General features: G+C 44.3%; 1 protein-coding gene across 4 annotated transcripts in view; it reads right to left on the reverse strand.

Moving 5' to 3' along the window:
* Positions 1–11627, reverse strand: part of FGGY (FGGY carbohydrate kinase domain containing) — a 365851-nt gene extending 354224 nt beyond the window's left edge. For all 4 annotated transcript variants that reach the window (XM_039486503.1, XM_039486506.1, XM_039486504.1 and 1 more), the window contains exon 1: positions 11334–11627. The gene's annotated coding sequence lies outside the window, so the exon portion shown is untranslated. The remainder of the gene's footprint in view (positions 1–11333) is intronic.
* Between the last annotated feature and the right edge of the window lie 3418 nt (positions 11628–15045).

The raw sequence follows: 15045 nt of genomic DNA on the forward strand, positions 1-15045 counted from the left end.
TGTCTCGACCAGGAGTGTCAAACATGTGACCCATGGGCCAGATCTGGCTCCCAGGACCCTTTCACCAGCCCACAGCTCCTTCTATCCTATTCAAAGCCATCCATCCTGCAAGAGGCTACTTGCAGCTAGTGCAAAGAGGCTACAGGAGGCTTGAGTGGGCAGAAATGAGAGGGAAGCTCATGCCTGATGGGTCTTTAATCTGTGCCTAGTCTTCCCTTCAGCTTCCCAGCAATGACTCACTCAGGGCTCCAGGTAACCCCTGCTTTCTTCTTGTCCCTGCAGAAGCCACTGACTCAGTAAGCATTTGCTTCTCTCTGCCTCCCTTTGTTTCCATCCAGGCTCAGGGAAGTGACTTCTCTATTCTCCCTGTTGCCCTCCCATTTCTGCCTCCCCCAGAGAGCAGGATCTGCAGGGAGAATCCCCACAGGCAAGGATGGAGACACAAGAAGGGAGGGAGTGAAAGAATCCTACATGGGAGCCGGAAATCCCCCACTCCCCATGGTTGGGTGAAAAGGGGAGTCAAGGATTGGAGAAAAGAGAGAAAATTCAGAGAGGTTGGGGGAGTACCCATGAAGAAAAATGAACAGAGCAGTAAATTAACGGATGGAGGACAGGAGGTTTCATAAATGCATTTACTTATTTAGGAAAAAAACAAAATCTTTTACTCTAAATGAAATCCTTCACTTTCCGAAACAGAGACTCATTCTGCAATCAGGGAGGATGGCAAATTTTGCCTCTTGCTCAGGAATGTTTTACTCTCCAGCACAGATTAATCAAAATGGTAATTTGGCCCTCACCACAGAACCTCTCTACTGGCAGCTGTGTAAGTCACAAATTTTCTGGCAAGAGTGCAGTGATCTCTGCCTCAAGCCTACGTGACAAGACATGAAACATGAGCATCTTTAACTAAACCAGGAACTTGTATGTCCTTTACATTGAATCTTGACTAATGGACCCTTGCATACTTTGTATTATCCGTGTGTGATCCTTTCCCTTATTATGTGTGCAGCACCTTATCACCAAACGTGAAAAACCCAGGAAGAAATCCACATTTCTTGAACTTAAATACTTAACTGTGTGCGGTGATGCAGGGCCTGATCCAGCTCCCGCTGCAGTCAGTGGAGAGACTCCCATGAACTTCGACGGGAGTTGGATCAGGCCCACAGAACTCAATACAGTGCATGTGCAGGAGCCTAGGATTAAATTTTACTGTGTAGTCCAGTGCTCTATAAATACCCAGCACATCATCTACAGCTTTCGCTAGCCTCCAGGGGCTGGTCTTTAGCTCTCAGCCATCAGGAAGAGAGGTTTGGGCTATCTGGGTCAGGATGGGGGCAGCTTTTTCTGGTAGCATGGGCCAAACTTCTACACCATGTGATTTGGAGGCAGGCGCAGGTGACAGCTCATCAGAAAATCTCCATGCAAAGAACAGCGGGGCACTATGGGCATAAGTGATGGAAAGTACATTATGCTGGCAAGTGACGTGTGTCAGATATTTGGCACTCTGGGCACTCAGGTTTGCCAGTGCAGACAGGAAGCCTATCACGGTAACTGGGTGTTTTTATAAAGACCTGGTCAGGCCAGGGTATCTGGGCGATGTCCAATATATTGTTCTCCTCACCGTGGGGGTATTGAGAGCACAGAAATGATGGCTGTATTTGGAGTGGGAGGCTGGGTCTGGGCCCAGATGGGGGTTGCCAAGCAACGCATCTGGGTACTGCAGGTGTCTGCCTCCTCCCACTGGGGAATAGAGCATGAAAACAGGACTGATGGGTGTACTTCTGCAGTGGCACACACAGACACCAACAAAGGGATGGTGAGACACAGCAGCTCCCAGCACAACCCTTCGTACTCCAGGTCATTTCTTGGAGTAGCTTCTCTGGCTCAGCTGCACACTCTGCTACCACAGCATTCAATGGGAAACAGGCAGCCTGGTGAGCAAACACTACCTACTCTCCAGCCAGAACCCTTAGTGACATTACAATACACCTGCAAATAGAATGCAATCTCTACTTGACTGCTAGAAGCAATTTTTTTTTATTATTTTCTCTTGTGTTACCAATGATTAGACCAAAGAGGAAGATAAGGTATAGAGAGAGATGTGGGGAAAACCATTCCCAAAGTGCATTTCTCAAGCCACAAGTTCAGTTTAATTAAAAGGTCTGTTTACTGAAAGACTGAGATTAAAGATCTGCCTCCAAAACACACTGTTAGACCCCCTCCCCACCATTTACTGCTTATGAAATCCAAGAGATTTACATATGTGGGGTTAATTGCCCTCTTCACTAAGGGGTGCAACTCTCATTACACTTAATATACGCAGCCCATGAGTAAATAACACTGCAGACCAGCATGACACAAAGGCGGAAGTGCCTCCGACTGTCAGGGTAAGAATGGCTTTTGCAATTTTTCAGGGATTTCACATTCATGGGGAAGTTTTACCCACAGGGCCACAAGGTATTATTCCACTATCCTGACCTTCATACATGCAATTAGAGTAGAACATTGGAGTAAAGATCCATCGAGTGCACCTTTATTTTTAACAGACACGGCAAATGTGTAATGGTATTCTAGACCAGGACGAGGCTTACTCCAAAGTTTCTGGGAATAACAGAGCTATATTATTCAGATTCAAGTTACAGCCCTGAAGATATGGAATTTTAGCATACCGTTTAGAAGTTTCCAGAAATAGAACATCTATAGCCACGAAGACAAAACACACCAAATGGAGTGGCACCCAATGACAATGATAGTTTTGTTTAGAAAGGAAGAGACCTGCAAAAGAGGCTTCTTCATATATAGGCTTAGGGGTCAGAGCAGATGGTTAGGAGTCATGCTCCGTCACGGACTTCGTCAAGGTCACACAGCAAGTCATTAACCTTTCTTCTCTTCAGGGGAGACGAGATGAGAGTACTGCAGTAAGATGTGCATGCAGTGGTGCCCACAGCTGTGTGCATGGTGTGTACCATTGCCGGGATTGAGAAGGAGCGGCATTGTCTGCCCCACTTCCCACTCAGGTTTGGCCCAGCTGACCATCTGTCATGACAGAGGAGCCACAGAGCCAAAATTGAGTGAGGGATGTTGCGACTTCCATGAATGGGGAAGAGTGTGGTGGTCACAGCGCTACTCACTTAATTTTGGTTTCATGGCCCCTCCGTCATGATAGAGGAGCTGCAGGGGCCAAGCCTGAGTGGGGACTGACATGGCCAGCACTTCTCCGCCTAGCTATTGCCGAGGGCCAGCTCCTGCACCAGAGGCCTGCCTGGCCTCACCCCACTTCCAGCAGCCTGTGTCCTCTCTTAGGGCTGAGGAGTGAGCAGGCCAGGCTGGAAGGTGGGAGCAGAGCAAGGCACAAACTCGGCAGGTGAGGAGCTGAAGCCAGAAGCAGGGATGGCTCCACAGGGATTGAAGGTATGTACCATCAGAAAAAAATTCTGGGGGTACCCCTGCATACATGGGAGGACAACACACCAACAGATTGTCAGGGAAAGAAGTGCATTTGAAGTTCTGCCCTCAGATCCATACAGCAAGATTTCTGCTCCAGTCCCCTCATTTGTCAGACAGTTATAGTAATAAATAAATGCTAAATAATTAATAACACTCTCTCCCCTGCCCCCCGCCATGGCATACTGTGAGGCTCCAATAATGGGTTGCTTTGAGATCCTCAGATGGAAGGCAGTATTCAAGTGCAAAGCATGACAGATTTCTAGTGGTTTCTGATATCCTGAAAACATGTTATTCTTACTCTGTGGCTGGCAGAGAAAGGAAGTGTTAAATCTTGGACCAATATCAATTTGGCTGAAAATATCAGCTAGAGACATCTTCTGATTATTTATTCCACTTCCCCATGCCTAGGTAGCCCCAGAGGAGCTGTAAGGATGACGATCACTGTGAAAACACCTGATGATAGCAGGTTACCACACAGGATTTGTTCTACCCTGAGAGCATCCAGGAGTTTGTCCCCGATTTTCTGATATACAAATTCTGGGCACAAGCAAGTCTCTGTTCATTAGAAAAGAGCCTCTTGTGTTAAATCACCACTTCTGCATGGAAACGTTTGAAGGAGGAGCAGAAGGCTGAAGGAAATAGGTGATTCCTTTATTATTTCCTCAGAGATCCTCAAGGTGAGAAAACTCTCTGGTCACTGTTGGAGTCAAGTTAGTAGCATATACAAACAATGCAGAAGAGGCCTGTTACCAATTGTAGGCTTGGCACTCTTGAAGACTTCAAGCCCTCTCCTCAAATTAAAAGTGCCTTTCTGATTTGAGACAAGTGCTCTGCTATCATGCTGGCTGGAGTTTGAGTTCAACAGTGTAACTTGGGGCAGCTCCATTTAAGTCAATGACATCACTTCTGGGACCAACCAACGTAAGCAAGATCAGAATCGGACCCCGTGTATCTTCAAACTGACATATTCCCCAAGGTGCACAACTTCCCCGGAGGCATTTCTAGATACATTGGTTTGTGTATCTCAGATTAGAATGGAGACCTTTGGGGTCTATTGTTCACAGATGTACTTGGAGATTTACATGTAAAGTATGGTTATAAACATAAGGAATAGCATACGAGTTTAAACGCTGATGGACTTTGGAATGAGCAACAATGTATTATTTGTATTATTGCTGTACCTAGTAGCTCCCGTCATAGACCAGGGCCCCATTGTGCTAGGTGCTGTACAACACGGACCAAAAAGGACAGTCCCTAAGAAAGCTTTAAAGAAAGTGAGACACTGACTAGTATACTCATTACTGTAACCATCCTTTTAAAAAGATGAGCCAACATAGAAAAGTTGTATATTAAATAGGTATATAAGCGTGACATGAGTAAGCATCAGTCAGTCTCACAAAAAAAAAAAAAAAAAGCAGGACTGTGGCTTAAATGTGCAACACCTTACCTCCCATTACTCCAAGTTAATGGCATCACATTGTGCGCCGAGTGCATGGCTGCCTGCTTTGGAGAGAGTCACCTTATATTCTCTGTCACGGGTGTAACCCCAGTGAAGTCAATAAGGCTGCACACCAGTATAAGTGTAGGGAGAATTTGAGCCATATCCTTTTGCCTTTACATGGGAAATTTCACTAATTGTGCCACAAGCCCATATCAGGGTCTGTTCACAACACATTACTGGCATACAGTCAATCGGATTGCTTGCTGACAAGTGTGTAAAAATAACACTCGGCTGCTATTGCCCTAATTACCTTAGATTAAACAGATAGCCTCCAGATAATGAGTTTTAAAAGTACTAATAGAAACAAGACATTGTGTGCAAATAATCACAGATTTTACTCTTAGGTAAAGTGGGAGCAAATGAGATTTTGAGGCATAGTCCCAGCTTGATAGTTATTTATGACACAGGACACATTGCCAGAGGTTTTTGCCTGCTCAAACCTATTTAAGATTCTTTTATTTTTAAGAAGTATGATACAGCGTAATTATGACAGTGGCTAGTTACAGGGAGACAGCATCATTTTTAAGTGCCCATCCTACACTTGTGTCAAGCCATATGGGAGCTGATCAAGATTCACCAGGTGGGTGAAATCTTGGTTCCACTGAAGTCAGTGGTTAGACTCCCATTGGCTTCAATGCAACCAGCATTTCACCCTGACAGTTATTGTGTCATAAGGACTATGACTTTCTTCTGGCTAGCCTCACTGCCTCTCACCTTCTTCCACTTTTGTTTGAAGCCAGACACATCATCATCACCACCACCACCATTGATTCCATCCATTGGCTTCCTGTTCCCTATTGCCCCACATTCAAGCTTCTTATCATCAAAGACCCAATACTATCCTGCCCTTTGTGTATCTCATACTCCTGCTCACAGTGTCTGCATTGCCAGTGCTTTATGCTGTGCCTTCTCCCACCGCCTTCTTCCTTCAAGCCTATCTAGATTACTTAAATTACATAATTTAATTACTTATATGGCCCTAATATCTGTGCACCTCAGCCTTTCCATGTATTTATCTTTGTAACACCCCCGTGAGGTAAGTAAGTGCTATTACCCCCATTTTACAGATGGGGAACTGAGACACAGAGAGACTTAAATGGCTTGTCAAAGGTCACACCGGAAGTTGTGTCTCCCAAATCCCAGGCTAGTGGCCTAGACACTGGACTCCTCACTAAGCTTGCCACACCAAGGATTCCTATAAAGTCTCCCACCCAGTGCTGAATAGGCCTGGCCTGACCCTGCTTAGCTTCACAGATCAGATATGATTAAGACTGTTCAGGGTGGTATGGTCATATGGCTCACTAAGCAATGAGAAGAAAGAGGAGTCTGCTTTAGATAGTGAGTCCCCACATCCTCATGGGTGTCTCAGCAGACTTGCTCCACATTGGCATCCCTGTAAGTTACGTCAGGGTCTGATTCAAAACTGATTGAAGTCAACGAGTGTCTGCTGATTGACCTCATTCAGCTTTGGAACATGGCCTCAGAGTGTGAAGTCTTGGGAACAGGTAAAGCTCCAAGGAAATATATGGCACTATATAAAAGTTTTGTAATACATATTTTCTGAAATCTTCTGGTGTTTACATTTCCAGTACCAAAGTTTACTGAAACTACCTGTTTGATCAGAACACACCTGAGTGCTAAATGGAAGTATGCAGTAATTTTGAAGGCAAACCTTCCATTCAAAATGCATTCTAAAGGAAATCCTATGATCTTGAAAATAAGTGTTCAATCTATAAACACTTTTCGTTTATGCCCAGAATTACAATGTATTTTGTTTTATGGTGACAGATGCTCCATACTTACTAAGTGCTGTAAACTAGTTAATATGCAAATATATAATGAAAATCCAAGTTACTTGTACTATGTTTACTACTTAAATACATTATTTCAAAACAGTATCTATGATCATTTATGTTTACTGTACGTGATACAAACTATATATATATTTTACACACACACACACACCAGAATCATTTCACCAGCCACTGAAGTGCAGCCACCTCTGGGGTAGAACTTAGTAGCTGATGAATAGCCTACAGTAACTTTATGCAAAAAATGTAGGGAGGAGAGGGAAGGGAAGAGTATCATATCCAGTTAACACTACAAATATGCAAGATGACTTTAATACCCACGTTGTAATCTAGCAGTGCTCTGGGGCTAATATCCTAATTCTTGCCAAAAGCGCCAGGAGCTCTTTAATGATCTAATGAACAGATGATCATAATGATTCCTTCTGGCCCTAAAATCTGTGAATCTGTGACCACTCATGGCAAGGTCCTGTTTTAGACAGAACTAAAAGAGGGCCCTCTAGCAGGGCAGCACTAACATGCTTCTGCATTTGCCCAGTACAAACTTCGAGGGAAGAATGCTGCCTACTGAATCCCTAGCACCACCTCCTGCTGCACCCTGGGTTGTGTTTAGCAGCCTCCCTTTGACTAGTGGCCAGGCCCAGCCCTGTTTTCCTTCTGAGATCTGCAGAGATCACACCCCGAGCTGGCGTGGCTACCAACAATAAGTGCAAGCATCATCGAGACACCAGCACATTCCTAAAACCTGGCTTCCTAAGCTGCACCTCCTAACTATTTATAATCAGTGCCAAACTGTAAAGGATCCATTTCCACTCTAAACTATGGAACTGGCTTGCTATCTCCCCTCAACAGTCCTGTCTGTAACACCCTGCTACCACATTTTTTTCCCCCTCAAAGGAGGTTAGATTCTGCTCTTGGGTTACCTTATGCAACAGAGATCAGGATTTGGGTACTAGACTCATCTGATCTCTGCATAATTCACAACCCCTAGTGAAGCAGGGAACAGCATCTAGCAATTGCTCCTCATCTCCCAGCCACTGGCCTGAACCCTACAAGTGCTACCAGCCGGGTCCCTGAGTTGGCATGCATTATGGGGTACTGTTTTCTTCACTAAGCAAAGACACGCAAGATCATCTCTGTGCTTTTTACAGTGTAGAAACATCTTTAAAGCGTAAGTGCAAGTCTGCAATGTACTAATTAATAAAGTTCATAAAAATGACATCAACTCCATTAGGTCAGGATGAAGGGCAACCAAGACATGCCACAGAAGGCTGCATACAGAAATCACAGACCGACAGGCAATCTCAATTAAGTTGTCCTCCCTTCCCATTCTCCTCTGAATTACTTCTCTAAAACCCCTTAATTATCCAAACTCAATTAGTCTCACAGTATTTGAAGCTTCCTGTTCTGACTAATTTCTCTTTCTTTCCTCATTTGGAGCATTGGACTTATATTAAAGATCACTTAGTGTCTATGGTGGAGAGAACGTTACAAAGACTGTGATAAAGCTTTTCTTTATCCTACTGCTGTCTGACGAGATCAGGCATTAAGTCTATGCATTTCTACCCAGAGAGAATAGCAGTATGCTTAGTACAAGTTTCTTTTATATCTAAACCAAATATTTGTATTGCCAGTAGTGACTATCACGCTACTACCCTTTAGAGCTATTTTTCAGCCCTGAAGATTTCCATATGTCCTTTCCAAACAGTATTCTTTTTTATTGTTCCTGGGAATCAAAACAAGAACATAGTGTTAAAGAATTCCTACCACCGAGAACATTCATGGCAAAGCAGATAGTAAGCGAAGACAATAGCAGGAAGCCATTAAAAGATTTCCTTTCATCTCAGTGATGCGGCTTCGGGGGGGCAGGCCGAACTCGCACATTTTTCATTCAAAGGGAATGTAACTCAAGGATGGCAACAAAGCTCATAAATTATTCAAGCTCCTATTTGTTTTAGTCCCCACTGTTAAAGAGGCCAGTATCAAGGTATTTCTCACTGCATTCTGTTCATGGTTTCTCTACTGCGACCCAATGAAAGCTTGGAAGGGACATCTGTGTCGGTCTGAAGTGCACACAGGGACCCTTCAGACTGTGCAGCCCAACATGCAACCCCAGGGGATCGAGAGCATGCGGGCCCCACCTGTTATGGTTATGATCTACAGTAGCACTCCTGCGCTGCGTAGAGGCCCTACTGAGATCATTGTGCTCGGTGCTGTACACGCACATAGTAAAATCTGGCTGAGAGGAACGCTTTCTCGTCTTCATGGGAAAGTTGAACTGGTTTAATTGAAATCGTGTTTTAGTTAAAACCAGTGCAAATCCTTGTGCAGACACACTGTCTTTGAGTGAAAAGTGAGTTATTTCAGTTGAACGTAAACCAATTCCTACTTGACTGAAGTGAAACTGAAATAAGCATGGTTTGAACACATAGGGATTTGCACTGGTTAACATCACACTTTACATTAAAACAGTGCAACTTTCTCATGCAGACAAACCCTTATGGATAGGGAACTGAGGCACAGAGAGATTAAGAACTAACCCAAGATTAAACAGAAAGTCTATGGCATAGATAGGAACCAAACTGAGAGCTTTGAATCACAGTCCAGTGCATTAACCACAAGCTCTCCTCCCTCTCCATTAACTTTCATGTTTTTCACATTCCAATTGCCTTGTGGCACTGAATAAAAGCTGCTTCATGATCATTGAGAACTCTACAGGTCTCCTCCTTTGGCTGGGGTAGGATGGCAAGGTCACCCGCTTAAGAGGAAACTTTCACCTTTAACTCCCCCATTTTGGTCATTAGTTATTCCACCTAGTGCCTACTGCCACACACGTCCCTTACAACATTAGAAGCAAGAGGAAAGAATAGTTCACATAGCAGAGCTACAGGAAAATGACCTGCACCATGTCTGCAAGGCCCAAGATTCAGCAAGCATTTGCCTGAAAAGGCCTTCCAGGTTTGTTATGGTGAAGTGGCTTATGCATCCTTATCTCCCTTCTTTGATCAGCACTGAAGTAATTCATGTTGATGTGTGCTTTATGTTTGGGTTCACAGTTAACACACCATTGACAGGAATGGGGCATGTCACACCCCAGACCCAGGCAGACATCACTTCATCAGCTAGGCTTGCTTCACAATTTGAAGGTTATTTTTGTAATTAAGAGAATTAGACTTTTTCAGGGAAACTTTAGCTTTGGAAGCACAAGGTAATACCCTCAAACCAAACAAAACACAGTTCGCCAAGACTCTGGAAGCCAGTCTAATTGGTCTCCTACCATTAATTCTGAAGTTACCACTGTGACTCGGGCAGACGAGGTGCCAGCTCATGCCAAGGCTCCTAGGCCTCACTGAACACTAGTTTCCAGCTGTGCATTAGTCAGTCTGGCTCACTTGTATGTTAGTATTTAGGTATTAGTGTTATAGACAGGTGTTTAGTGTTTGGACTTTATGAAATGCTTTATGCATTAATCTCACTTATATCATCTGTATCCCCCCTGCAAAACACCCATGAAGAGGGTATGTGCTTAAACCCTCATCCCATCATAGTTTGAACTCTGGCAGGAAGAGAATGAAAATCCCTGATCAGACAAATCTGTATGACTATGCTGCTTGGAATTTGGAGATGGCAATATTTCTAAGCATAAGCAAGGGATCCCCAAGCTGCTTAGCTTCGGTCAGCCCTAAAGGATATAGAAAGCTTATGCATTACAGTAGCTTCTATTACTTTTTCAAACCTAAGACTGTAACTCACTTGTGCATGTATGTTTACCTGCTTTTACCTCATAAAAAAATCATTTTTTTCCCAAGTTAATAAACCTTTAGTTAGCTTAAGACAGGATTAGCTATAGGTGTTGTCTTTGATGAGACCTTTAAGATGCAATTGACTGGTATGTGATTGGTCCTGTGGAACTAGGAGTAACCTGAATATTATTGTGATTTTTGGTGTAAGGGACCATCTATCACAAAGGCAGGCTAGCCTGCATGGCAAGATAGACCAGAGTACACAAGGGGACTGTCTGACTCCAAGGCTGTTATACTGTTTGAGATGTTCACACTTGATATTTAGTTGGGGACATTTATTTATAGACCACACAGACAGTGTGGGGTTTGTGCCCTGGTTTGTAACAATCTGTCCTGAGATTGGCACCCATGTTCATAAATCACTCCAGACAGCTTGACAACCAGGTGACTGTTTTATCAGGCAGTTTCTACAGCATTGGGTTCATAGAACTTAAGGCCGGCTCTTATAAGCATCCAAACAAATTTACTTCTACTAAAACACTCACTTTTATAGACCATTCATGAACAACAGTAAGTACTGGCCTAGAATAATCATTCAGCATACACCATTTTAACTCTGCTTCTGGGGCAGAAGGCAGCAGCCAAGCAGGAGTGGGAAACACTTTTGCTAAGACTCCAATGCAACCCCCTTTTTCACATTCACCAAAAATGCAACAGGCCCTTTACTAAGTATGTATAGGGCACTAATTCACAGATCACCAAGGGCTCTACAAAGGCAGCTGAGAATCATTGTCCTTTTTATGCCAATAGGGAAACAGAAGTTATGTGACTTACCCAAAATCAAGTAGTGACTCAGTGACAGAGCTGTGTGTCAAACTTCTTCCATCCAACTCCCAGTCAAGAATTCTAGCTAGCAACCTATACTACTGCCACTCTGTAACACCTCAATCTTTAAGATCTCTGTTGAAAGGCATATACACAGTAAACTGAAGGGAAATAGTTTTTCTTTTCTCTCTCTCTCTCTCTTTGAATCAGGGGTTCTAAGAAGTTTAGAGATTTTACAGATTTGATACTTGATCTTCCAATCATCCCTCAAGCTAGAAGCTGATTTGTGACCAAGGAAATCATTTGTGCTGGTCACAGGTGAAAGGCATGTGGTAATGAAGGCTGAGCCACTCATCCAGCTATGCTCTTGAACTAATAATTAGCAACAATTTTCACCTGCCAAAGTCACTGGTCAATCTAAGGCAGAAATTCTTTCCTTGTTGTTATTCTCCTCAGAAGTTAAAGGGATGCAGCCAATCCCATGCTTACTAGGATAGAGAAAGCAAAGTGGGGACAAGGGGCAATGTCACAGGCTTGCCTCATACTTGTGTCCATACTTACAGATGACCCTAATGTCTATGTTAGTTGTGCTCGGTCACCCAACTGAGAAGCTGGGATTTTGTTTCATCTGAAGACCTGATTTTAGAGGACCAATAGCAACAGAATGAAGAAGGAAAGGTGCAGTTTAGAGCTTCAACCTTTAGAGTGCCCTTAAGTGGACCACATCCTGCTATATATTTTTGCATAAAACTCCTGCTGACCTTAGAAGGGGTTCTCAGAGCAGAATGATGGCAGGATGTGGTCTAAGAGCTCTGTCTTATAATAGGGTTTTCCACTGAGATCAATGGACATTGGTCCTAATTTAATTGCCAAAACTTGATTCCCAGCTATGAAAAGACACATTGTTTTCCTGCAGTGGGAAATATGTATTTGCCAAATTTCATTCTGCCAAAGGCAAAGAAGGACACCAAAAATGTCTGAAATTAATCAGAGTATCTTCAGCTTGTATGTCTCAAAAAATCCTCCCTTAATATTGATCTTTGAAAAAAAAATGTGGAAAGCACTAATGTACCAAATTTAAAGTTGAGTTAAAAAAAACTTTTCCTCATCTGAACTCCCTTATAAAGAGTTCACTTTTTAGGCATAAGTGCTGAGCACCCCCTGGAGTCTATGGGAACTGCAGGTGCTCAGCGCCTTTGAAAATAAAGGTACTTTTTTTGGTGCTAAAGACCCAAATCATCTTGTCTTTCCTTCTGGAGATCATTGAAGCCTAGAAGTGGTATTCAAGAGCTCCTTTGAAAGCACTGAGGATTGAAAATGTTGCTCTTAGTGTTTTGTTCTTTAGGCTGATTCAGCATTGACTGTGATTTTTAAATTTGTCATCCTGCAGTTACTTTAAAGTGATAAAAAATGACCTACCAGTAGAATCAGCATTTCAGAAGTTAATAACAGCACTTTCTAAAGAGGAAGTAGGTTTGTTTTCTGACTTGTTTTTCTGGAAAATGTTAAAACAATAAAAATAAGCGGGAGAGTGCGAGTTTGTAAAGGAGCAAATTTCCTGCCTGCAGTGACTCTGATAATTTCAATCTGAGATGCGGGGGGACCCTCTTCCTGGAAAGCCAGACAGGATAGAATTGATTTGAGACATCTTCATCACCAGAACAGCTGGTATTGGCTAATCACCAGAAAACAGAGCGACAAAACTACAGGAAATGGAAAAAAGGGAGAAAGTCTGAATCAAACGTTCAGGCTCCACATGTGTAAAAGAAAAAAAAGAACACACACACACACACCCCTTCCTGCAGACAAACAAATGCCAGAGGAAGTATCAGTGCCCTGAGTAATCAAAGAGACTGAAAACACTGCAGCCTCTTGTGCCAGCAGCAGCCAGAAGCCAGCACCCATTTATCAGCAAGTGGCTGCCTGACACAGCCACTGCCGGATGGACTGTACAGCTCAGTATGAATCACAGGGGCAAAGGATTCCTTCAGTCCCGGAGGAACTGGTACAATACCGGGGGCTGCCTACGTCGTCATCTTCTTCTTCTTTTTTTTTTAAATAATATCCTCAACTTTTAGAAAGCAGCAGTTTCCTTCCTGGTGTGTTTTGTGGGCGGGCGACAGGCAGATGACTATCCATTGATTGCATGGTGCATATGTGAGGGAGGGCACGAATACAATGTTAGTGAGAGAGGTGTCAGACTGAAAGCCCCTGAAAGCAACTGGTGGCAGAGCAAATTCCCCCCTGTTGCCCTGCCTATGGGACTGATTCATCACCGCCCTCCAGTGCCTTTGTGCCAGCTAGACTCATGCAAATGAGCCACCGAGCAGACTCAAATCCCCCTAAGGTATATCGCCAGAGCATGGAGGCTCTATGCCCAGGCACATAACCAGCTGTGTGCCACCCCTGCAGCAAGCCCAGATGCAAGGGCTGTGGCAGGGTGGGGTGGAGTCAGAGACCAGGCATGGCCCTGGTGTTCTTACATCCCTGCAAAGCCCAACAGGGGCCACTACTTTAGGGGTGCAAGTGAGGGCAGCCCTCGTCTGTGGTGGGGCAGCACTGGCTCCCCCGGTCCCCGAATGGAGAGTGGAACTCCTATCATTGCAGCCCGGGACTGCATCTGGCCCCATGTGTTTAAATGCAGACCTAGAGAGACCACCTGAATAGGGGGCAAGAGGAGGATTTAGTTTCATTCCCTAGTCAGACCTTGGCCCTTCTTCAGAGAGTGACTAGTTCTCCAGACCAGACGTTTTTAATAGGAAAGGCTCAACTGACTGCACATTACCGACTTCAGTAATTACTCTGAAAGCCAAACCCTGGCTTACAGACTCCCACGTAGAGCAGAACCAGCATGGGGATGTGTGGAGACAAAATGGCCACTCACACTTGATTTGAGCTAAAGAGTCCTGAACCTGCTCTTGTCCCCGAGAGTCTTAGCACATCCCCTAAGAAAGTACACCAGGGAAGGAACACATTTTGTGCAGTGTTGTTCACAACAGCTCTCTCCCATAGTGCTTTGGAGTGCTACAATAGTAAAGAGCAAGAGATTACAAGTGTAACCAAGGGGCAAGAAATGTATAATGAGATAGGATCTGATCCAATACCATTGAAATCAACAGGAGTCTTTCCACTGACTTTCACAGTTTGGATCAGATACATATGGTCCATCTACCCTGCAGCTGGGAATGTGCTCCCCAGAGTGGGTAGCCAGAAACCCACACTAGCTCGAGCTAGTGCACTAAAAATAGCTGTGTAGCCAGGGGTAGCACGGGCATCAATACAAACCTGCCCAGACCACCAACTGTGCTACCCCCCTACACTGCTACTTTTAGCTTGCTAGCTCAAGCAGAGCTAGTGCTAATCTGTCTACCCATGCTCCAGCTGCAGTGTAGCCGTACCCATAGTCAGTCAGGCAAGGCTGCTCCAGACAATAGGAGCTGCAGAAGAGAAGCTTCTCACATGAGGGTTGGCAGGATTATGTGTCAGGGTAGTAGAGATGAGGCTGGCCCTAGAGCAGCAGAAGCAGAAGGGACGACGTCTGTGAAGTTTGCATCAGCAAGTCCATGGAGTGTTTTAAAAATAGGAATCATAGAAATGTAGGGCTGGAAGGAACCTTGCGCAGTCACCTATTCCAGCCCCATGCTCTGAGGCAGGATCACATATACCTAGACTATCCCTGGCAGACATTTGGCTAACCCAGGGGTGCTGGAACAATTTGTAT

This window comes from Mauremys reevesii, linkage group 8 (assembly GCF_016161935.1).
Source record: "Mauremys reevesii isolate NIE-2019 linkage group 8, ASM1616193v1, whole genome shotgun sequence".
Classification (NCBI taxonomy): Eukaryota; Metazoa; Chordata; order Testudines; family Geoemydidae; genus Mauremys; species Mauremys reevesii.